The sequence below is a fragment of the Leuresthes tenuis genome, unplaced genomic scaffold (genome assembly GCF_036924035.1).
Source record: "Leuresthes tenuis unplaced genomic scaffold, fLeuTen1.0.hap1 SCAF_6, whole genome shotgun sequence".
Lineage (NCBI taxonomy): Eukaryota > Metazoa > Chordata > Actinopteri > Atheriniformes > Atherinopsidae > Leuresthes > Leuresthes tenuis.
The window spans coordinates 6,449,641-6,473,314 of record NW_027325360.1 but is presented as its reverse complement, the minus strand read 5'-3'; the positions used below and the strand labels follow the sequence as shown (position 1 = coordinate 6,473,314).

The window sequence follows — 23,674 nt, the reverse complement described above, 5'->3', positions numbered from 1 at the left end:
GTAGAAACACTACTTTCCCAAAGAATGAGTACTGATGGCAACATCAACATATTCATAACTATGGATAGGAGGGGAGCCTCATCTGCTATTCTTGACATGCTGTAAAAGAAACGGCAAATGTTCTGCATCGTACAAAAAGCATCCCGCCCTACCTCCTTTGAGCTGTCCCTAGGCACCAGTCTACGTGCCGCCCAAAATCTGTTTGATATGCACAGCTTCAGTTTCCGTAGTGTAGTGGTTATCACGTTCGCCTAACACGCGAAAGGTCCTCAGTTCAAAACTGGGCGGAAACATTACTAGCTCCAAATCTCTTTATTTCATTCTTGTGTGAAGATTTATGACTGCACGTTACTGATGGCAATATCAACATATTCATAACTAAGGATAAGAGGGGAGCCTCATCTGCTATTCTTGACATGGTGTAAAAGAAACGGCAAATGTTCTGCATCGTACAAAAAGGATCCCGCCCTACCTCCTATGAGCTGTCCCTAGGCACCACTCCGGAACTCTGTGGGAATGAATTTCCAGCAGATAATCTCTATTGTAAGGTCCTTTTCCAAGAGATTCTCAGATGCTGAGGTGTGAAACGGACTTTGGTAGAAACACTACTTTCCTCTGATGATGTTGATGTCCTCTGTTCGAAACATCAACATATTCATAACTATGGATAGGAGGGGAGCCTCATCTGCTATTCTTGACATGCTGTAAAAGCATCCCGCCCTACCTCCTATGAGCTGTCCATAGGCACCACTCCGGAAGTCTGTGAGAATGAATTTCCAGCAGATAATCTCTATTGTAAGGTCCTTTTTCGCAGATTTCCAAGAGATTCTCCAATGCTGAGGTGTGAAACGGACTTTGGTAGAAACACTACTTTCCCAAAGAATGAGTACTGATGGCAACATCAACATATTCATAACTATGGATAGGAGGGGAGCCTCATCTGCTATTCTTGACATGCTGTAAAAGAAACGGCAAATGTTCTGCATCGTACAAAAAGGATCCCGCCCTACCTCCTATGAGCTGTCCCTAGGCACCACTCCGGAACTCTGTGGGAATGAATTTCCAGCAGATAATCTCTATTGTAAGGTCCTTTTTCGCAGATTTCCAAGAGATTCTCCGATGCTGAGGTGTGAAACGGACTTTGGTAGAAACACTACTTTCCCAAAGAATGAGTACTGATGGCAACATCAACATATTCATAACTATGGATAGGAGGGGAGCCTCATCTGCTATTCTTGACATGCTGTAAAAGAAACGGCAAATGTTCTGCATCGTACAAAAAGCATCCCGCCCTACCTCCTTTGAGCTGTCCCTAGGCACCAGTCTACGTGCCGCCCAAAATCTGTTTGATATGCACAGCTTCAGTTTCCGTAGTGTAGTGGTTATCACGTTCGCCTAACACGCGAAAGGTCCTCAGTTCAAAACTGGGCGGAAACATTACTAGCTCCAAATCTCTTTATTTCATTCTTGTGTGAAGATTTATGACTGCACGTTACTGATGGCAATATCAACATATTCATAACTAAGGATAAGAGGGGAGCCTCATCTGCTATTCTTGACATGCTGTAAAAGAAACGGCAAATGTTCTGCATCGTACAAAAAGGATCCCGCCCTACCTCCTATGAGCTGTCCCTAGGCACCACTCCGGAACTCTGTGGGAATGAATTTCCAGCAGATAATCTCTATTGTAAGGTCCTTTTCCAAGAGATTCTCAGATGCTGAGGTGTGAAACGGACTTTGGTAGAAACACTACTTTCCTCTGATGATGTTGATGTCCTCTGTTCGAAACATCAACATATTCATAACTATGGATAGGAGGGGAGCCTCATCTGCTATTCTTGACATGCTGTAAAAGCATCCCGCCCTACCTCCTATGAGCTGTCCATAGGCACCACTCCGGAAGTCTGTGAGAATGAATTTCCAGCAGATAATCTCTATTGTAAGGTCCTTTTTCGCAGATTTCCAAGAGATTCTCCAATGCTGAGGTGTGAAACGGACTTTGGTAGAAACACTACTTTCCCAAAGAATGAGTACTGATGGCAACATCAACATATTCATAACTATGGATAGGAGGGGAGCCTCATCTGCTATTCTTGACATGCTGTAAAAGAAACGGCAAATGTTCTGCATCGTACAAAAAGGATCCCGCCCTACCTCCTATGAGCTGTCCCTAGGCACCACTCCGGAACTCTGTGGGAATGAATTTCCAGCAGATAATCTCTATTGTAAGGTCCTTTTTCGCAGATTTCCAAGAGATTCTCCGATGCTGAGGTGTGAAACGGACTTTGGTAGAAACACTACTTTCCCAAAGAATGAGTACTGATGGCAACATCAACATATTCATAACTATGGATAGGAGGGGAGCCTCATCTGCTATTCTTGACATGCTGTAAAAGAAACGGCAAATGTTCTGCATCGTACAAAAAGCATCCCGCCCTACCTCCTTTGAGCTGTCCCTAGGCACCAGTCTACGTGCCGCCCAAAATCTGTTTGATATGCACAGCTTCAGTTTCCGTAGTGTAGTGGTTATCACGTTCGCCTAACACGCGAAAGGTCCTCAGTTCAAAACTGGGCGGAAACATTACTAGCTCCAAATCTCTTTATTTCATTCTTGTGTGAAGATTTATGACTGCACGTTACTGATGGCAATATCAACATATTCATAACTAAGGATAAGAGGGGAGCCTCATCTGCTATTCTTGACATGCTGTAAAAGAAACGGCAAATGTTCTGCATCGTACAAAAAGGATCCCGCCCTACCTCCTATGAGCTGTCCCTAGGCACCACTCCGGAACTCTGTGGGAATGAATTTCCAGCAGATAATCTCTATTGTAAGGTCCTTTTCCAAGAGATTCTCAGATGCTGAGGTGTGAAACGGACTTTGGTAGAAACACTACTTTCCTCTGATGATGTTGATGTCCTCTGTTCGAAACATCAACATATTCATAACTATGGATAGGAGGGGAGCCTCATCTGCTATTCTTGACATGCTGTAAAAGCATCCCGCCCTACCTCCTATGAGCTGTCCATAGGCACCACTCCGGAAGTCTGTGAGAATGAATTTCCAGCAGATAATCTCTATTGTAAGGTCCTTTTTCGCAGATTTCCAAGAGATTCTCCAATGCTGAGGTGTGAAACGGACTTTGGTAGAAACACTACTTTCCCAAAGAATGAGTACTGATGGCAACATCAACATATTCATAACTATGGATAGGAGGGGAGCCTCATCTGCTATTCTTGACATGCTGTAAAAGAAACGGCAAATGTTCTGCATCGTACAAAAAGGATCCCGCCCTACCTCCTATGAGCTGTCCCTAGGCACCACTCCGGAACTCTGTGGGAATGAATTTCCAGCAGATAATCTCTATTGTAAGGTCCTTTTCCAAGAGATTCTCAGATGCTGAGGTGTGAAACGGACTTTGGTAGAAACACTACTTTCCCAAAGAATGAGTACTGATGGCAACATCAACATATTCATAACTATGGATAGGAGGGGAGCCTCATCTGCTATTCTTGACATGCTGTAAAAGAAACGGCAAATGTTCTGCATCGTACAAAAAGCATCCCGCCCTACCTCTTATAAGCTGTCCCTAGGCACCAGTCTAGGAGCCCGCCGAAATCTGTTTAGCATGCACAGCTTCAGTTTCCGTAGTGTAGTGGTTATCACGTTCGCCTCACACGCGAAAGGTCCTCAGTTCGAAACTGGGCGGAAACATTGCTAGCTCTATTATTATTTATTTCATTCTCGTGTGAAGTTGTATGACTGCACGTTACTGATGGCAACATCAACATATTCATAAATATGGATAGGAGGGGAGCCTCATCTGCTATTCTTGACATGCTGTAAAAGAAACGGCAAATGTTCTGCATCGTACAAAAAGGATCCCGCCCTACCTCCTATGAGCTGTCCCTAGGCACCACTCCGGAACTCTGTGGGAATGAATTTCCAGCAGATAATCTCTATTGTAAGGTCCTTTTCCAAGAGATTCTCCGATGCTGAGGTGTGAAACGGACTTTGGTAGAAACACTACTTTCCCAAAGAATGAGTACTGATGGCAACATCAACATATTCATAACTATGGATAGGAGGGGAGCCTCATCTGCTATTCTTGACATGCTGTAAAAGAAACGGCAAATGTTCTGCATCGTACAAAAAGGATCCCGCCCTACCTCCTATGAGCTGTCCCTAGGCACCACTCCGGAACTCTGTGGGAATGAATTTCCAGCAGATAATCTCTATTGTAAGGTCCTTTTCCAAGAGATTCTCAGATGCTGAGGTGTGAAACGGACTTTGGTAGAAACACTACTTTCCCAAAGAATGAGTACTGATGGCAACATCAACATATTCATAACTATGGATAGGAGGGGAGCCTCATCTGCTATTCTTGACATGCTGTAAAAGAAACGGCAAATGTTCTGCATCGTACAAAAAGCATCCCGCCCTACCTCTTATAAGCTGTCCCTAGGCACCAGTCTAGGAGCCCCCCGAAATCTGTTTAGCATGCACAGCTTCAGTTTCCGTAGTGTAGTGGTTATCACGTTCGCCTCACACGCGAAATGTCCTCAGTTCGAAACTGGGCGGAAACATTGCTAGCTCTATTATTATTTATTTCATTCTCGTGTGAAGTTGTATGACTGCACGTTACTGATGGCAACATCAACATATTCATAAATATGGATAGGAGGGGAGCCTCATCTGCTATTCTTGACATGCTGTAAAAGAAACGGCAAATGTTCTGCATCGTACAAAAAGGATCCCGCCCTACCTCCTATGAGCTGTCCCTAGGCACCACTCCGGAACTCTGTGGGAATGAATTTCCAGCAGATAATCTCTATTGTAAGGTCCTTTTCCAAGAGATTCTCCGATGCTGAGGTGTGAAACGGACTTTGGTAGAAACACTACTTTCCCAAAGAATGAGTACTGATGGCAACATCAACATATTCATAACTATGGATAGGAGGGGAGCCTCATCTGCTATTCTTGACATGCTGTAAAAGAAACGGCAAATGTTCTGCATCGTACAAAAAGCATCCCGCCCTACCTCCTTTGAGCTGTCCCTAGGCACCAGTCTACGTGCCGCCCAAAATCTGTTTGATATGCACAGCTTCAGTTTCCGTAGTGTAGTGGTTATCACGTTCGCCTAACACGCGAAAGGTCCTCAGTTCAAAACTGGGCGGAAACATTACTAGCTCCAAATCTCTTTATTTCATTCTTGTGTGAAGATTTATGACTGCACGTTACTGATGGCAATATCAACATATTCATAACTAAGGATAAGAGGGGAGCCTCATCTGCTATTCTTGACATGCTGTAAAAGAAACGGCAAATGTTCTGCATCGTACAAAAAGGATCCCGCCCTACCTCCTATGAGCTGTCCCTAGGCACCACTCCGGAACTCTGTGGGAATGAATTTCCAGCAGATAATCTCTATTGTAAGGTCCTTTTCCAAGAGATTCTCAGATGCTGAGGTGTGAAACGGACTTTGGTAGAAACACTACTTTCCTCTGATGATGTTGATGTCCTCTGTTCGAAACATCAACATATTCATAACTATGGATAGGAGGGGAGCCTCATCTGCTATTCTTGACATGCTGTAAAAGCATCCCGCCCTACCTCCTATGAGCTGTCCATAGGCACCACTCCGGAAGTCTGTGAGAATGAATTTCCAGCAGATAATCTCTATTGTAAGGTCCTTTTTCGCAGATTTCCAAGAGATTCTCCAATGCTGAGGTGTGAAACGGACTTTGGTAGAAACACTACTTTCCCAAAGAATGAGTACTGATGGCAACATCAACATATTCATAACTATGGATAGGAGGGGAGCCTCATCTGCTATTCTTGACATGCTGTAAAAGAAACGGCAAATGTTCTGCATCGTACAAAAAGCATCCCGCCCTACCTCTTATAAGCTGTCCCTAGGCACCAGTCTAGGAGCCCCCCGAAATCTGTTTAGCATGCACAGCTTCAGTTTCCGTAGTGTAGTGGTTATCACGTTCGCCTCACACGCGAAAGGTCCTCAGTTCGAAACTGGGCGGAAACATTGCTAGCTCTATTATTATTTATTTCATTCTCGTGTGAAGTTGTATGACTGCACGTTACTGATGGCAACATCAACATATTCATAAATATGGATAGGAGGGGAGCCTCATCTGCTATTCTTGACATGCTGTAAAAGAAACGGCAAATGTTCTGCATCGTACAAAAAGGATCCCGCCCTACCTCCTATGAGCTGTCCCTAGGCACCACTCCGGAACTCTGTGGGAATGAATTTCCAGCAGATAATCTCTATTGTAAGGTCCTTTTTCGCAGATTTCCAAGAGATTCTCCGATGCTGAGGTGTGAAACGGACTTTGGTAGAAACACTACTTTCCCAAAGAATGAGTACTGATGGCAACATCAACATATTCATAACTATGGATAGGAGGGGAGCCTCATCTGCTATTCTTGACATGCTGTAAAAGAAACGGCAAATGTTCTGCATCGTACAAAAAGCATCCCGCCCTACCTCCTTTGAGCTGTCCCTAGGCACCAGTCTACGTGCCGCCCAAAATCTGTTTGGTATGCACAGCTTCAGTTTCCGTAGTGTAGTGGTTATCACGTTCGCCTAACACGCGAAAGGTCCTCAGTTCAAAACTGGGCGGAAACATTACTAGCTCCAAATCTCTTTATTTCATTCTTGTGTGAAGATTTATGACTGCACGTTACTGATGGCAACATCAACATATTCATAACTATGGATAGGAGGGGAGCCTCATCTGCTATTCTTGACATGCTGTAAAAGAAACGGCAAATGTTCTGCATCGTACAAAAAGCATCCCGCCCTACCTCTTATAAGCTGTCCCTAGGCACCAGTCTAGGAGCCCCCCGAAATCTGTTTAGCATGCACAGCTTCAGTTTCCGTAGTGTAGTGGTTATCACGTTCGCCTCACACGCGAAAGGTCCTCAGTTCGAAACTGGGCGGAAACATTGCTAGCTCTATTATTATTTATTTCATTCTCGTGTGAAGTTGTATGACTGCACGTTACTGATGGCAACATCAACATATTCATAAATATGGATAGGAGGGGAGCCTCATCTGCTATTCTTGACATGCTGTAAAAGAAACGGCAAATGTTCTGCATCGTACAAAAAGGATCCCGCCCTACCTCCTATGAGCTGTCCCTAGGCACCACTCCGGAACTCTGTGGGAATGAATTTCCAGCAGATAATCTCTATTGTAAGGTCCTTTTTCGCAGATTTCCAAGAGATTCTCCGATGCTGAGGTGTGAAACGGACTTTGGTAGAAACACTACTTTCCCAAAGAATGAGTACTGATGGCAACATCAACATATTCATAACTATGGATAGGAGGGGAGCCTCATCTGCTATTCTTGACATGCTGTAAAAGAAACGGCAAATGTTCTGCATCGTACAAAAAGCATCCCGCCCTACCTCCTTTGAGCTGTCCCTAGGCACCAGTCTACGTGCCGCCCAAAATCTGTTTGGTATGCACAGCTTCAGTTTCCGTAGTGTAGTGGTTATCACGTTCGCCTAACACGCGAAAGGTCCTCAGTTCAAAACTGGGCGGAAACATTACTAGCTCCAAATCTCTTTATTTCATTCTTGTGTGAAGATTTATGACTGCACGTTACTGATGGCAACATCAACATATTCATAACTATGGATAGGAGGGGAGCCTCATCTGCTATTCTTGACATGCTGTAAAAGAAACGGCAAATGTTCTGCATCGTACAAAAAGCATCCCGCCCTACCTCTTATAAGCTGTCCCTAGGCACCAGTCTAGGAGCCCCCCGAAATCTGTTTAGCATGCACAGCTTCAGTTTCCGTAGTGTAGTGGTTATCACGTTCGCCTCACACGCGAAAGGTCCTCAGTTCGAAACTGGGCGGAAACATTGCTAGCTCTATTATTATTTATTTCATTCTCGTGTGAAGTTGTATGACTGCACGTTACTGATGGCAACATCAACATATTCATAAATATGGATAGGAGGGGAGCCTCATCTGCTATTCTTGACATGCTGTAAAAGAAACGGCAAATGTTCTGCATCGTACAAAAAGGATCCCGCCCTACCTCCTATGAGCTGTCCCTAGGCACCACTCCGGAACTCTGTGGGAATGAATTTCCAGCAGATAATCTCTATTGTAAGGTCCTTTTTCGCAGATTTCCAAGAGATTCTCCGATGCTGAGGTGTGAAACGGACTTTGGTAGAAACACTACTTTCCCAAAGAATGAGTACTGATGGCAACATCAACATATTCATAACTATGGATAGGAGGGGAGCCTCATCTGCTATTCTTGACATGCTGTAAAAGAAACGGCAAATGTTCTGCATCGTACAAAAAGCATCCCGCCCTACCTCCTTTGAGCTGTCCCTAGGCACCAGTCTACGTGCCGCCCAAAATCTGTTTGGTATGCACAGCTTCAGTTTCCGTAGTGTAGTGGTTATCACGTTCGCCTAACACGCGAAAGGTCCTCAGTTCAAAACTGGGCGGAAACATTACTAGCTCCAAATCTCTTTATTTCATTCTTGTGTGAAGATTTATGACTGCACGTTACTGATGGCAACATCAACATATTCATAACTATGGATAGGAGGGGAGCCTCATCTGCTATTCTTGACATGCTGTAAAAGAAACGGCAAATGTTCTGCATCGTACAAAAAGCATCCCGCCCTACCTCTTATAAGCTGTCCCTAGGCACCAGTCTAGGAGCCCCCCGAAATCTGTTTAGCATGCACAGCTTCAGTTTCCGTAGTGTAGTGGTTATCACGTTCGCCTCACACGCGAAAGGTCCTCAGTTCGAAACTGGGCGGAAACATTGCTAGCTCTATTATTATTTATTTCATTCTCGTGTGAAGTTGTATGACTGCACGTTACTGATGGCAACATCAACATATTCATAAATATGGATAGGAGGGGAGCCTCATCTGCTATTCTTGACATGCTGTAAAAGAAACGGCAAATGTTCTGCATCGTACAAAAAGGATCCCGCCCTACCTCCTATGAGCTGTCCCTAGGCACCACTCCGGAACTCTGTGGGAATGAATTTCCAGCAGATAATCTCTATTGTAAGGTCCTTTTTCGCAGATTTCCAAGAGATTCTCCGATGCTGAGGTGTGAAACGGACTTTGGTAGAAACACTACTTTCCCAAAGAATGAGTACTGATGGCAACATCAACATATTCATAACTATGGATAGGAGGGGAGCCTCATCTGCTATTCTTGACATGCTGTAAAAGAAACGGCAAATGTTCTGCATCGTACAAAAAGCATCCCGCCCTACCTCCTTTGAGCTGTCCCTAGGCACCAGTCTACGTGCCGCCCAAAATCTGTTTGGTATGCACAGCTTCAGTTTCCGTAGTGTAGTGGTTATCACGTTCGCCTAACACGCGAAAGGTCCTCAGTTCAAAACTGGGCGGAAACATTACTAGCTCCAAATCTCTTTATTTCATTCTTGTGTGAAGATTTATGACTGCACGTTACTGATGGCAACATCAACATATTCATAACTATGGATAGGAGGGGAGCCTCATCTGCTATTCTTGACATGCTGTAAAAGAAACGGCAAATGTTCTGCATCGTACAAAAAGCATCCCGCCCTACCTCTTATAAGCTGTCCCTAGGCACCAGTCTAGGAGCCCCCCGAAATCTGTTTAGCATGCACAGCTTCAGTTTCCGTAGTGTAGTGGTTATCACGTTCGCCTCACACGCGAAAGGTCCTCAGTTCGAAACTGGGCGGAAACATTGCTAGCTCTATTATTATTTATTTCATTCTCGTGTGAAGTTGTATGACTGCACGTTACTGATGGCAACATCAACATATTCATAACTATGGATAGGAGGGGAGCCTCATCTGCTATTCTTGACATGCTGTAAAAGAAACGGCAAATGTTCTGCATCGTACAAAAAGGATCCCGCCCTACCTCCTATGAGCTGTCCCTAGGCACCACTCCGGAACTCTGTGGGAATGAATTTCCAGCAGATAATCTCTATTGTAAGGTCCTTTTCCAAGAGATTCTCAGATGCTGAGGTGTGAAACGGACTTTGGTAGAAACACTACTTTCCTCTGATGATGTTGATGTCCTCTGTTCGAAACATCAACATATTCATAACTATGGATAGGAGGGGAGCCTCATCTGCTATTCTTGACATGCTGTAAAAGCATCCCGCCCTACCTCCTATGAGCTGTCCATAGGCACCACTCCGGAAGTCTGTGAGAATGAATTTCCAGCAGATAATCTCTATTTTAAGGTCCTTTTTCGCAGATTTCCAAGAGATTCTCCAATGCTGAGGTGTGAAACGGACTTTGGTAGAAACACTACTTTCCCAAAGAATGAGTACTGATGGCAACATCAACATATTCATAACTATGGATAGGAGGGGAGCCTCATCTGCTATTCTTGACATGCTGTAAAAGAAACGGCAAATGTTCTGCATCGTACAAAAAGCATCCCGCCCTACCTCTTATAAGCTGTCCCTAGGCACCAGTCTAGGAGCCCCCCGAAATCTGTTTAGCATGCACAGCTTCAGTTTCCGTAGTGTAGTGGTTATCACGTTCGCCTCACACGCGAAATGTCCTCAGTTCGAAACTGGGCGGAAACATTGCTAGCTCTATTATTATTTATTTCATTCTCGTGTGAAGTTGTATGACTGCACGTTACTGATGGCAACATCAACATATTCATAAATATGGATAGGAGGGGAGCCTCATCTGCTATTCTTGACATGCTGTAAAAGAAACGGCAAATGTTCTGCATCGTACAAAAAGGATCCCGCCCTACCTCCTATGAGCTGTCCCTAGGCACCACTCCGGAACTCTGTGGGAATGAATTTCCAGCAGATAATCTCTATTGTAAGGTCCTTTTCCAAGAGATTCTCCGATGCTGAGGTGTGAAACGGACTTTGGTAGAAACACTACTTTCCCAAAGAATGAGTACTGATGGCAACATCAACATATTCATAACTATGGATAGGAGGGGAGCCTCATCTGCTATTCTTGACATGCTGTAAAAGAAACGGCAAATGTTCTGCATCGTACAAAAAGCATCCCGCCCTACCTCCTTTGAGCTGTCCCTAGGCACCAGTCTACGTGCCGCCCAAAATCTGTTTGATATGCACAGCTTCAGTTTCCGTAGTGTAGTGGTTATCACGTTCGCCTAACACGCGAAAGGTCCTCAGTTCAAAACTGGGCGGAAACATTACTAGCTCCAAATCTCTTTATTTCATTCTTGTGTGAAGATTTATGACTGCACGTTACTGATGGCAATATCAACATATTCATAACTAAGGATAAGAGGGGAGCCTCATCTGCTATTCTTGACATGCTGTAAAAGAAACGGCAAATGTTCTGCATCGTACAAAAAGGATCCCGCCCTACCTCCTATGAGCTGTCCCTAGGCACCACTCCGGAACTCTGTGGGAATGAATTTCCAGCAGATAATCTCTATTGTAAGGTCCTTTTCCAAGAGATTCTCAGATGCTGAGGTGTGAAACGGACTTTGGTAGAAACACTACTTTCCTCTGATGATGTTGATGTCCTCTGTTCGAAACATCAACATATTCATAACTATGGATAGGAGGGGAGCCTCATCTGCTATTCTTGACATGCTGTAAAAGCATCCCGCCCTACCTCCTATGAGCTGTCCATAGGCACCACTCCGGAAGTCTGTGAGAATGAATTTCCAGCAGATAATCTCTATTGTAAGGTCCTTTTTCGCAGATTTCCAAGAGATTCTCCAATGCTGAGGTGTGAAACGGACTTTGGTAGAAACACTACTTTCCCAAAGAATGAGTACTGATGGCAACATCAACATATTCATAACTATGGATAGGAGGGGAGCCTCATCTGCTATTCTTGACATGCTGTAAAAGAAACGGCAAATGTTCTGCATCGTACAAAAAGCATCCCGCCCTACCTCTTATAAGCTGTCCCTAGGCACCAGTCTAGGAGCCCCCCGAAATCTGTTTAGCATGCACAGCTTCAGTTTCCGTAGTGTAGTGGTTATCACGTTCGCCTCACACGCGAAAGGTCCTCAGTTCGAAACTGGGCGGAAACATTGCTAGCTCTATTATTATTTATTTCATTCTCGTGTGAAGTTGTATGACTGCACGTTACTGATGGCAACATATTCATAAATATGGATAGGAGGGGAGCCTCATCTGCTATTCTTGACATGCTGTAAAAGAAACGGCAAATGTTCTGCATCGTACAAAAAGGATCCCGCCCTACCTCCTATGAGCTGTCCCTAGGCACCACTCCGGAACTCTGTGGGAATGAATTTCCAGCAGATAATCTCTATTGTAAGGTCCTTTTTCGCAGATTTCCAAGAGATTCTCCGATGCTGAGGTGTGAAACGGACTTTGGTAGAAACACTACTTTCCCAAAGAATGAGTACTGATGGCAACATCAACATATTCATAACTATGGATAGGAGGGGAGCCTCATCTGCTATTCTTGACATGCTGTAAAAGAAACGGCAAATGTTCTGCATCGTACAAAAAGCATCCCGCCCTACCTCCTTTGAGCTGTCCCTAGGCACCAGTCTACGTGCCGCCCAAAATCTGTTTGGTATGCACAGCTTCAGTTTCCGTAGTGTAGTGGTTATCACGTTCGCCTAACACGCGAAAGGTCCTCAGTTCAAAACTGGGCGGAAACATTACTAGCTCCAAATCTCTTTATTTCATTCTTGTGTGAAGATTTATGACTGCACGTTACTGATGGCAACATCAACATATTCATAACTATGGATAGGAGGGGAGCCTCATCTGCTATTCTTGACATGCTGTAAAAGAAACGGCAAATGTTCTGCATCGTACAAAAAGCATCCCGCCCTACCTCTTATAAGCTGTCCCTAGGCACCAGTCTAGGAGCCCCCCGAAATCTGTTTAGCATGCACAGCTTCAGTTTCCGTAGTGTAGTGGTTATCACGTTCGCCTCACACGCGAAAGGTCCTCAGTTCGAAACTGGGCGGAAACATTGCTAGCTCTATTATTATTTATTTCATTCTCGTGTGAAGTTGTATGACTGCACGTTACTGATGGCAACATCAACATATTCATAACTATGGATAGGAGGGGAGCCTCATCTGCTATTCTTGACATGCTGTAAAAGAAACGGCAAATGTTCTGCATCGTACAAAAAGGATCCCGCCCTACCTCCTATGAGCTGTCCCTAGGCACCACTCCGGAACTCTGTGGGAATGAATTTCCAGCAGATAATCTCTATTGTAAGGTCCTTTTTCGCAGATTTCCAAGAGATTCTCCGATGCTGAGGTGTGAAACGGACTTTGGTAGAAACACTACTTTCCCAAAGAATGAGTACTGATGGCAACATCAACATATTCATAACTATGGATAGGAGGGGAGCCTCATCTGCTATTCTTGACATGCTGTAAAAGAAACGGCAAATGTTCTGCATCGTACAAAAAGCATCCCGCCCTACCTCCTTTGAGCTGTCCCTAGGCACCAGTCTACGTGCCGCCCAAAATCTGTTTGATATGCACAGCTTCAGTTTCCGTAGTGTAGTGGTTATCACGTTCGCCTAACACGCGAAAGGTCCTCAGTTCAAAACTGGGCGGAAACATTACTAGCTCCAAATCTCTTTATTTCATTCTTGTGTGAAGATTTATGACTGCACGTTACTGATGGCAATATCAACATATTCATAACTAAGGATAAGAGGGGAGCCTCATCTGCTATTCTTGACATGCTGTAAAAGAAACGGCAAATGTTCTGCATCGTACAAAAAGGATCCCGCCCTACCTCCTATGAGCTGTCCCTAGGCACCACTCCGGAACTCTGTGGGAATGAATTTCCAGCAGATAATCTCTATTGTAAGGTCCTTTTCCAAGAGATTCTCAGATGCTGAGGTGTGAAACGGACTTTGGTAGAAACACTACTTTCCCAAAGAATGAGTACTGATGGCAACATCAACATATTCATAACTATGGATAGGAGGGGAGCCTCATCTGCTATTCTTGACATGCTGTAAAAGAAACGGCAAATGTTCTGCATCGTACAAAAAGCATCCCGCCCTACCTCCTTTGAGCTGTCCCTAGGCACCAGTCTACGTGCCGCCCAAAATCTGTTTGATATGCACAGCTTCAGTTTCCGTAGTGTAGTGGTTATGACGTTCGCCTAACACGCGAAAGGTCCTCAGTTCAAAACTGGGCGGAAACATTACTAGCTCCAAATCTCTTTATTTCATTCTTGTGTGAAGATTTATGACTGCACGTTACTGATGGCAACATCAACATATTCATAAATATGGATAGGAGGGGAGCCTCATCTGCTATTCTTGACATGCTGTAAAAGAAACGGCAAATGTTCTGCATCGTACAAAAAGGATCCCGCCCTACCTCCTATGAGCTGTCCCTAGGCACCACTCCGGAACTCTGTGGGAATGAATTTCCAGCAGATAATCTCTATTGTAAGGTCCTTTTCCAAGAGATTCTCAGATGCTGAGGTGTGAAACGGACTTTGGTAGAAACACTACTTTCCCAAAGAATGAGTACTGATGGCAACATCAACATATTCATAACTATGGATAGGAGGGGAGCCTCATCTGCTATTCTTGACATGCTGTAAAAGAAACGGCAAATGTTCTGCATCGTACAAAAAGCATCCCGCCCTACCTCTTATAAGCTGTCCCTAGGCACCAGTCTAGGAGCCCCCCGAAATCTGTTTAGCATGCACAGCTTCAGTTTCCGTAGTGTAGTGGTTATCACGTTCGCCTCACACGCGAAAGGTCCTCAGTTCGAAACTGGGCGGAAACATTGCTAGCTCTATTATTATTTATTTCATTCTCGTGTGAAGTTGTATGACTGCACGTTACTGATGGCAACATCAACATATTCATAAATATGGATAGGAGGGGAGCCTCATCTGCTATTCTTGACATGCTGTAAAAGAAACGGCAAATGTTCTGCATCGTACAAAAAGGATCCCGCCCTACCTCCTATGAGCTGTCCCTAGGCACCACTCCGGAACTCTGTGGGAATGAATTTCCAGCAGATAATCTCTATTGTAAGGTCCTTTTTCGCAGATTTCCAAGAGATTCTCCGATGCTGAGGTGTGAAACGGACTTTGGTAGAAACACTACTTTCCCAAAGAATGAGTACTGATGGCAACATCAACATATTCATAACTATGGATAGGAGGGGAGCCTCATCTGCTATTCTTGACATGCTGTAAAAGAAACGGCAAATGTTCTGCATCGTACAAAAAGGATCCCGCCCTACCTCCTATGAGCTGTCCCTAGGCACCACTCCGGAACTCTGTGGGAATGAATTTCCAGCAGATAATCTCTATTGTAAGGTCCTTTTTCGCAGATTTCCAAGAGATTCTCCGATGCTGAGGTGTGAAACGGACTTTGGTAGAAACACTACTTTCCCAAAGAATGAGTACTGATGGCAACATCAACATATTCATAACTATGGATAGGAGGGGAGCCTCATCTGCTATTCTTGACATGCTGTAAAAGAAACGGCAAATGTTCTGCATCGTACAAAAAGCATCCCGCCCTACCTCCTTTGAGCTGTCCCTAGGCACCAGTCTACGTGCCGCCCAAAATCTGTTTGATATGCACAGCTTCAGTTTCCGTAGTGTAGTGGTTATCACGTTCGCCTAACACGCGAAAGGTCCTCAGTTCAAAACTGGGCGGAAACATTACTAGCTCCAAATCTCTTTATTTCATTCTTGTGTGAAGATTTATGACTGCACGTTACTGATGGCAATATCAACATATTCATAACTAAGGATAAGAGGGGAGCCTCATCTGCTATTCTTGACATGCTGTAAAAGAAACGGCAAATGTTCTGCATCGTACAAAAAGGATCCCGCCCTACCTCCTATGAGCTGTCCCTAGGCACCACTCCGGAACTCTGTGGCAATGAATTTCCAGCAGATAATCTCTATTGTAAGGTCCTTTTTCGCAGATTTCCAAGAGATTCTCCGATGCTGAGGTGTGAAACGGACTTTGGTAGAAACACTACTTTCCCAAAGAATGAGTACTGATGGCAACATCAACATATTCATAACTATGGATAGGAGGGGAGCCTCATCTGCTATTCTTGACATGCTGTAAAAGAAACGGCAAATGTTCTGCATCGTACAAAAAGCATCCCGCCCTACCTCCTTTGAGCTGTCCCTAGGCACCAGTCTACGTGCCGCCCAAAATCTGTTTGATATGCACAGCTTCAGTTTCCGTAGTGTAGTGGTTATCACGTTCGCCTAACACGCGAAAGGTCCTCAGTTCAAAACTGGGCGGAAACATTACTAGCTCCAAATCTCTTTATTTCATTCTTGTGTGAAGATTTATGACTGCACGTTACTGATGGCAATATCAACATATTCATAACTAAGGATAAGAGGGGAGCCTCATCTGCTATTCTTGACATGCTGTAAAAGAAACGGCAAATGTTCTGCATCGTACAAAAAGGATCCCGCCCTACCTCCTATGAGCTGTCCCTAGGCACCACTCCGGAACTCTGTGGGAATGAATTTCCAGCAGATAATCTCTATTGTAAGGTCCTTTTCCAAGAGATTCTCAGATGCTGAGGTGTGAAACGGACTTTGGTAGAAACACTACTTTCCCAAAGAATGAGTACTGATGGCAATATCAACATATTCATAACTAAGGATAAGAGGGGAGCCTCATCTGCTATTCTTGACATGCTGTAAAAGAAACGGCAAATGTTCTGCATCGTACAAAAAGGATCCCGCCCTACCTCCTATGAGCTGTCCCTAGGCACCACTCCGGAACTCTGTGGGAATGAATTTCCAGCAGATAATCTCTATTGTAAGGTCCTTTTCCAAGAGATTCTCAGATGCTGAGGCGTGAAACGGACTTTGGTAGAAACACTACTTTCCCAAAGAATGAGTACTGATGGCAACATCAACATATTCATAACTATGGATAGGAGGGGAGCCTCATCTGCTATTCTTGACATGCTGTAAAAGAAACGGCAAATGTTCTGCATCGTACAAAAAGCATCCCGCCCTACCTCTTATAAGCTGTCCCTAGGCACCAGTCTAGGAGCCCCCCGAAATCTGTTTAGCATGCACAGCTTCAGTTTCCGTAGTGTAGTGGTTATCACGTTCGCCTCACACGCGAAATGTCCTCAGTTCGAAACTGGGCGGAAACATTGCTAGCTCTATTATTATTTATTTCATTCTCGTGTGAAGTTGTATGACTGCACGTTACTGATGGCAACATCAACATATTCATAAATATGGATAGGAGGGGAGCCTCATCTGCTATTCTTGACATGCTGTAAAAGAAACGGCAAATGTTCTGCATCGTACAAAAAGGATCCCGCCCTACCTCCTATGAGCTGTCCCTAGGCACCACTCCGGAACTCTGTGGGAATGAATTTCCAGCAGATAATCTCTATTGTAAGGTCCTTTTCCAAGAGATTCTCCGATGCTGAGGTGTGAAACGGACTTTGGTAGAAACACTACTTTCCCAAAGAATGAGTACTGATGGCAACATCAACATATTCATAACTATGGATAGGAGGGGAGCCTCATCTGCTATTCTTGACATGCTGTAAAAGAAACGGCAAATGTTCTGCATCGTACAAAAAGGATCCCGCCCTACCTCCTATGAGCTGTCCCTAGGCACCACTCCGGAACTCTGTGGGAATGAATTTCCAGCAGATAATCTCTATTGTAAGGTCCTTTTCCAAGAGATTCTCAGATGCTGAGGTGTGAAACGGACTTTGGTAGAAACACTACTTTCCTCTGATGATGTTGATGTCCTCTGTTCGAAACATCAACATATTCATAACTATGGATAGGAGGGGAGCCTCATCTGCTATTCTTGACATGCTGTAAAAGCATCCCGCCCTACCTCCTATGAGCTGTCCATAGGCACCACTCCGGAAGTCTGTGAGAATGAATTTCCAGCAGATAATCTCTATTGTAAGGTCCTTTTTCGCAGATTTCCAAGAGATTCTCCGATGCTGAGGTGTGAAACGGACTTTGGTAGAAACACTACTTTCCCAAAGAATGAGTACTGATGGCAACATCAACATATTCATAACTATGGATAGGAGGGGAGCCTCATCTGCTATTCTTGACATGCTGTAAAAGAAACGGCAAATGTTCTGCATCGTACAAAAAGCATCCCGCCCTACCTCTTATAAGCTGTCCCTAGGCACCAGTCTAGGAGCCCCCCGAAATCTGTTTAGCATGCACAGTTTCAGTTTCCGTAGTGTAGTGGTTATCACGTTCGCCTCACACGCGAAATGTCCTCAGTTCGAAACTGGGCGGAAACATTGCTAGCTCTATTATTATTTATTTCATTCTCGTGTGAAGTTGTATGACTGCACGTTACTGATGGCAACATCAACATATTCATAAATATGGATAGGAGGGGAGCCTCATCTGCTATTCTTGACATGCTGTAAAAGAAACGGCAAATGTTCTGCATCGTACAAAAAGGATCCCGCCCTACCTCCTATGAGCTGTCCCTAGGCACCACTCCGGAACTCTGTGGGAATGAATTTCCAGCAGATAATCTCTATTGTAAGGTCCTTTTCCAAGAGATTCTCCGATGCTGAGGTGTGAAACGGACTTTGGTAGAAACACTACTTTCCCAAAGAATGAGTACTGATGGCAACATCAACATATTCATAACTATGGATAGGAGGGGAGCCTCATCTGCTATTCTTGACATGCTGTAAAAGAAACGGCAAATGTTCTGCATCGTACAAAAAGGATCCCGCCCTACCTCCTTTGAGCTGTCCCTAGGCACCAGTCTACGTGCCGCCCAAAATCTGTTTGATATGCACAGCTTCAGTTTCCGTAGTGTAGTGGTTATCACGTTCGCCTAACACGCGAAAGGTCCTCAGTTCAAAACTGGGCGGAAACATTACTAGCTCCAAATCTCTTTATTTCATTCTTGTGTGAAGATTTATGACTGCACGTTACTGATGGCAATATCAACATATTCATAACTAAGGATAAGAGGGGAGCCTCATCTGCTATTCTTGACATGCTGTAAAAGAAACGGCAAATGTTCTGCATCGTACAAAAAGGATCCCGCCCTACCTCCTATGAGCTGTCCCTAGGCACCACTCCGGAACTCTGTGGGAATGAATTTCCAGCAGATAATCTCTATTGTAAGGTCCTTTTCCAAGAGATTCTCAGATGCTGAGGTGTGAAACGGACTTTGGTAGAAACACTACTTTCCTCTGATGATGTTGATGTCCTCTGTTCGAAACATCAACATATTCATAACTATGGATAGGAGGGGAGCCTCATCTGCTATTCTTGACATGCTGTAAAAGCATCCCGCCCTACCTCCTATGAGCTGTCCATAGGCACCACTCCGGAAGTCTGTGAGAATGAATTTCCAGCAGATAATCTCTATTGTAAGGTCCTTTTTCGCAGATTTCCAAGAGATTCTCCAATGCTGAGGTGTGAAACGGACTTTGGTAGAAACACTACTTTCCCAAAGAATGAGTACTGATGGCAACATCAACATATTCATAACTATGGATAGGAGGGGAGCCTCATCTGCTATTCTTGACATGCTGTAAAAGAAACGGCAAATGTTCTGCATCGTACAAAAAGCATCCCGCCCTACCTCTTATAAGCTGTCCCTAGGCACCAGTCTAGGAGCCCCCCGAAATCTGTTTAGCATGCACAGCTTCAGTTTCCGTAGTGTAGTGGTTATCACGTTCGCCTCACACGCGAAAGGTCCTCAGTTCGAAACTGGGCGGAAACATTGCTAGCTCTATTATTATTTATTTCATTCTTGTGTGAAGTTGTATGACTGCACGTTACTGATGGCAACATATTCATAAATATGGATAGGAGGGGAGCCTCATCTGCTATTCTTGACATGCTGTAAAAGAAACGGCAAATGTTCTGCATCGTACAAAAAGGATCCCGCCCTACCTCCTATGAGCTGTCCCTAGGCACCACTCCGGAACTCTGTGGGAATGAATTTCCAGCAGATAATCTCTATTGTAAGGTCCTTTTTCGCAGATTTCCAAGAGATTCTCCGATGCTGAGGTGTGAAACGGACTTTGGTAGAAACACTACTTTCCCAAAGAATGAGTACTGATGGCAACATCAACATATTCATAACTATGGATAGGAGGGGAGCCTCATCTGCTATTCTTGACATGCTGTAAAAGAAACGGCAAATGTTCTGCATCGTACAAAAAGCATCCCGCCCTACCTCCTTTGAGCTGTCCCTAGGCACCAGTCTACGTGCCGCCCAAAATCTGTTTGGTATGCACAGCTTCAGTTTCCGTAGTGTAGTGGTTATCACGTTCGCCTAACACGCGAAAGGTCCTCAGTTCAAAACTGGGCGGAAACATTACTAGCTCCAAATCTCTTTATTTCATTCTTGTGTGAAGATTTATGACTGCACGTTACTGATGGCAACATCAACATATTCATAACTATGGATAGGAGGGGAGCCTCATCTGCTATTCTTGACATGCTGTAAAAGAAACGGCAAATGTTCTGCATCGTACAAAAAGCATCCCGCCCTACCTCTTATAAGCTGTCCCTAGGCACCAGTCTAGGAGCCCCCCGAAATCTGTTTAGCATGCACAGCTTCAGTTTCCGTAGTGTAGTGGTTATCACGTTCGCCTCACACGCGAAAGGTCCTCAGTTCGAAACTGGGCGGAAACATTGCTAGCTCTATTATTATTTATTTCATTCTCGTGTGAAGTTGTATGACTGCACGTTACTGATGGCAACATCAACATATTCATAACTATGGATAGGAGGGGAGCCTCATCTGCTATTCTTGACATGCTGTAAAAGAAACGGCAAATGTTCTGCATCGTACAAAAAGGATCCCGCCCTACCTCCTATGAGCTGTCCCTAGGCACCACTCCGGAACTCTGTGGGAATGAATTTCCAGCAGATAATCTCTATTGTAAGGTCCTTTTTCGCAGATTTCCAAGAGATTCTCCGATGCTGAGGTGTGAAACGGACTTTGGTAGAAACACTACTTTCCCAAAGAATGAGTACTGATGGCAACATCAACATATTCATAACTATGGATAGGAGGGGAGCCTCATCTGCTATTCTTGACATGCTGTAAAAGAAACGGCAAATGTTCTGCATCGTACAAAAAGCATCCCGCCCTACCTCCTTTGAGCTGTCCCTAGGCACCAGTCTACGTGCCGCCCAAAATCTGTTTGATATGCACAGCTTCAGTTTCCGTAGTGTAGTGGTTATCACGTTCGCCTAACACGCGAAAGGTCCTCAGTTCAAAACTGGGCGGAAACATTACTAGCTCCAAATCTCTTTATTTCATTCTTGTGTGAAGATTTATGACTGCACGTTACTGATGGCAATATCAACATATTCATAACTAAGGATAAGAGGGGAGCCTCATCTGCTATTCTTGACATGCTGTAAAAGAAACGGCAAATGTTCTGCATCGTACAAAAAGGATCCCGCCCTACCTCCTATGAGCTGTCCCTAGGCACCACTCCGGAACTCTGTGGGAATGAATTTCCAGCAGATAATCTCTATTGTAAGGTCCTTTTCCAAGAGATTCTCAGATGCTGAGGTGTGAAACGGACTTTGGTAGAAACACTACTTTCCCAAAGAATGAGTACTGATGGCAACATCAACATATTCATAACTATGGATAGGAGGGGAGCCTCATCTGCTATTCTTGACATGCTGTAAAAGAAACGGCAAATGTTCTGCATCGTACAAAAAGCATCCCGCCCTACCTCCTTTGAGCTGTCCCTAGGCACCAGTCTACGTGCCGCCCAAAATCTGTTTGATATGCACAGCTTCAGTTTCCGTAGTGTAGTGGTTATGACGTTCGCCTAACACGCGAAAGGTCCTCAGTTCAAAACTGGGCGGAAACATTACTAGCTCCAAATCTCTTTATTTCATTCTTGTGTGAAGATTTATGACTGCACGTTACTGATGGCAACATCAACATATTCATAAATATGGATAGGAGGGGAGCCTCATCTGCTATTCTTGACATGCTGTAAAAGAAACGGCAAATGTTCTGCATCGTACAAAAAGGATCCCGCCCTACCTCCTATGAGCTGTCCCTAGGCACCACTCCGGAACTCTGTGGGAATGAATTTCCAGCAGATAATCTCTATTGTAAGGTCCTTTTCCAAGAGATTCTCAGATGCTGAGGTGTGAAACGGACTTTGGTAGAAACACTACTTTCCCAAAGAATGAGTACTGATGGCAACATCAACATATTCATAACTATGGATAGGAGGGGAGCCTCATCTGCTATTCTTGACATGCTGTAAAAGAAACGGCAAATGTTCTGCATCGTACAAAAAGCATCCCGCCCTACCTCTTATAAGCTGTCCCTAGGCACCAGTCTAGGAGCCCCCCGAAATCTGTTTAGCATGCACAGCTTCAGTTTCCGTAGTGTAGTGGTTATCACGTTCGCCTCACACGCGAAAGGTCCTCAGTTCGAAACTGGGCGGAAACATTGCTAGCTCTATTATTATTTATTTCATTCTCGTGTGAAGTTGTATGACTGCACGTTACTGATGGCAACATCAACATATTCATAAATATGGATAGGAGGGGAGCCTCATCTGCTATTCTTGACATGCTGTAAAAGAAACGGCAAATGTTCTGCATCGTACAAAAAGGATCCCGCCCTACCTCCTATGAGCTGTCCCTAGGCACCACTCCGGAACTCTGTGGGAATGAATTTCCAGCAGATAATCTCTATTGTAAGGTCCTTTTTCGCAGATTTCCAAGAGATTCTCCGATGCTGAGGTGTGAAACGGACTTTGGTAGAAACACTACTTTCCCAAAGAATGAGTACTGATGGCAACATCAACATATTCATAACTATGGATAGGAGGGGAGCCTCATCTGCTATTCTTGACATGCTGTAAAAGAAACGGCAAATGTTCTGCATCGTACAAAAAGGATCCCGCCCTACCTCCTATGAGCTGTCCCTAGGCACCACTCCGGAACTCTGTGGGAATGAATTTCCAGCAGATAATCTCTATTGTAAGGTCCTTTTTCGCAGATTTCCAAGAGATTCTCCGATGCTGAGGTGTGAAACGGACTTTGGTAGAAACACTACTTTCCCAAAGAATGAGTACTGATGGCAACATCAACATATTCATAACTATGGATAGGAGGGGAGCCTCATCTGCTATTCTTGACATGCTGTAAAAGAAACGGCAAATGTTCTGCATCGTACAAAAAGCATCCCGCCCTACCTCCTTTGAGCTGTCCCTAGGCACCAGTCTACGTGCCGCCCAAAATCTGTTTGATATGCACAGCTTCAGTTTCCGTAGTGTAGTGGTTATCACGTTCGCCTAACACGCGAAAGGTCCTCAGTTCAAAACTGGGCGGAAACATTACTAGCTCCAAATCTCTTTATTTCATTCTTGTGTGAAGATTTATGACTGCACGTTACTGATGGCAATATCAACATATTCATAACTAAGGATAAGAGGGGAGCCTCATCTGCTATTCTTGACATGCTGTAAAAGAAACGGCAAATGTTCTGCATCGTACAAAAAGGATCCCGCCCTACCTCCTATGAGCTGTCCCTAGGCACCACTCCGGAACTCTGTGGCAATGAATTTCCAGCAGATAATCTCTATTGTAAGGTCCTTTTTCGCAGATTTCCAAGAGATTCTCCGATGCTGAGGTGTGAAACGGACTTTGGTAGAAACACTACTTTCC

The 23,674-nt window shown here is 44.4% G+C and overlaps 21 non-coding genes across 21 annotated transcripts; all 21 read left to right on the top strand.

The window, feature by feature from the left end:
- Positions 1 to 3,642: 3,642 nt before the first annotated feature.
- trnav-cac (transfer RNA valine (anticodon CAC)) lies at positions 3,643 to 3,715 on the top strand. The gene has a single exon. It is a non-coding gene; the product is annotated as a tRNA-Val (tRNA).
- Positions 3,716 to 4,514: 799 nt separating this feature from the next.
- Positions 4,515 to 4,587, top strand: trnav-cac (transfer RNA valine (anticodon CAC)). Its single transcript has one exon. It is a non-coding gene; the product is annotated as a tRNA-Val (tRNA).
- A 1,381-nt stretch (positions 4,588 to 5,968) lies between these two features.
- trnav-cac (transfer RNA valine (anticodon CAC)) lies at positions 5,969 to 6,041 on the top strand. The gene has a single exon. It is a non-coding gene; the product is annotated as a tRNA-Val (tRNA).
- Positions 6,042 to 6,894: 853 nt separating this feature from the next.
- Positions 6,895 to 6,967, top strand: trnav-cac (transfer RNA valine (anticodon CAC)). Its single transcript has one exon. It is a non-coding gene; the product is annotated as a tRNA-Val (tRNA).
- An 853-nt stretch (positions 6,968 to 7,820) lies between these two features.
- Positions 7,821 to 7,893, top strand: trnav-cac (transfer RNA valine (anticodon CAC)). The gene has a single exon. It is a non-coding gene; the product is annotated as a tRNA-Val (tRNA).
- Positions 7,894 to 8,746: 853 nt separating this feature from the next.
- On the top strand, positions 8,747 to 8,819 carry trnav-cac (transfer RNA valine (anticodon CAC)). Its single transcript has one exon. It is a non-coding gene; the product is annotated as a tRNA-Val (tRNA).
- Positions 8,820 to 9,672: 853 nt separating this feature from the next.
- Positions 9,673 to 9,745, top strand: trnav-cac (transfer RNA valine (anticodon CAC)). Its single transcript has one exon. It is a non-coding gene; the product is annotated as a tRNA-Val (tRNA).
- A 785-nt stretch (positions 9,746 to 10,530) lies between these two features.
- trnav-cac (transfer RNA valine (anticodon CAC)) lies at positions 10,531 to 10,603 on the top strand. Its single transcript has one exon. It is a non-coding gene; the product is annotated as a tRNA-Val (tRNA).
- Positions 10,604 to 11,984: 1,381 nt separating this feature from the next.
- On the top strand, positions 11,985 to 12,057 carry trnav-cac (transfer RNA valine (anticodon CAC)). The gene has a single exon. It is a non-coding gene; the product is annotated as a tRNA-Val (tRNA).
- An 847-nt stretch (positions 12,058 to 12,904) lies between these two features.
- Positions 12,905 to 12,977, top strand: trnav-cac (transfer RNA valine (anticodon CAC)). The gene has a single exon. It is a non-coding gene; the product is annotated as a tRNA-Val (tRNA).
- A 1,725-nt stretch (positions 12,978 to 14,702) lies between these two features.
- trnav-cac (transfer RNA valine (anticodon CAC)) lies at positions 14,703 to 14,775 on the top strand. Its single transcript has one exon. It is a non-coding gene; the product is annotated as a tRNA-Val (tRNA).
- A 1,425-nt stretch (positions 14,776 to 16,200) lies between these two features.
- trnav-aac (transfer RNA valine (anticodon AAC)) lies at positions 16,201 to 16,273 on the top strand. Its single transcript has one exon. It is a non-coding gene; the product is annotated as a tRNA-Val (tRNA).
- A 799-nt stretch (positions 16,274 to 17,072) lies between these two features.
- trnav-cac (transfer RNA valine (anticodon CAC)) lies at positions 17,073 to 17,145 on the top strand. Its single transcript has one exon. It is a non-coding gene; the product is annotated as a tRNA-Val (tRNA).
- Positions 17,146 to 18,206: 1,061 nt separating this feature from the next.
- Positions 18,207 to 18,279, top strand: trnav-cac (transfer RNA valine (anticodon CAC)). Its single transcript has one exon. It is a non-coding gene; the product is annotated as a tRNA-Val (tRNA).
- Positions 18,280 to 18,802: 523 nt separating this feature from the next.
- On the top strand, positions 18,803 to 18,875 carry trnav-aac (transfer RNA valine (anticodon AAC)). Its single transcript has one exon. It is a non-coding gene; the product is annotated as a tRNA-Val (tRNA).
- Positions 18,876 to 19,660: 785 nt separating this feature from the next.
- trnav-cac (transfer RNA valine (anticodon CAC)) lies at positions 19,661 to 19,733 on the top strand. The gene has a single exon. It is a non-coding gene; the product is annotated as a tRNA-Val (tRNA).
- A 527-nt stretch (positions 19,734 to 20,260) lies between these two features.
- On the top strand, positions 20,261 to 20,333 carry trnav-aac (transfer RNA valine (anticodon AAC)). The gene has a single exon. It is a non-coding gene; the product is annotated as a tRNA-Val (tRNA).
- A 247-nt stretch (positions 20,334 to 20,580) lies between these two features.
- trnav-cac (transfer RNA valine (anticodon CAC)) lies at positions 20,581 to 20,653 on the top strand. The gene has a single exon. It is a non-coding gene; the product is annotated as a tRNA-Val (tRNA).
- A 533-nt stretch (positions 20,654 to 21,186) lies between these two features.
- Positions 21,187 to 21,259, top strand: trnav-aac (transfer RNA valine (anticodon AAC)). Its single transcript has one exon. It is a non-coding gene; the product is annotated as a tRNA-Val (tRNA).
- A 1,119-nt stretch (positions 21,260 to 22,378) lies between these two features.
- Positions 22,379 to 22,451, top strand: trnav-cac (transfer RNA valine (anticodon CAC)). Its single transcript has one exon. It is a non-coding gene; the product is annotated as a tRNA-Val (tRNA).
- Positions 22,452 to 23,270: 819 nt separating this feature from the next.
- On the top strand, positions 23,271 to 23,343 carry trnav-aac (transfer RNA valine (anticodon AAC)). Its single transcript has one exon. It is a non-coding gene; the product is annotated as a tRNA-Val (tRNA).
- Positions 23,344 to 23,674: the final 331 nt, after the last annotated feature.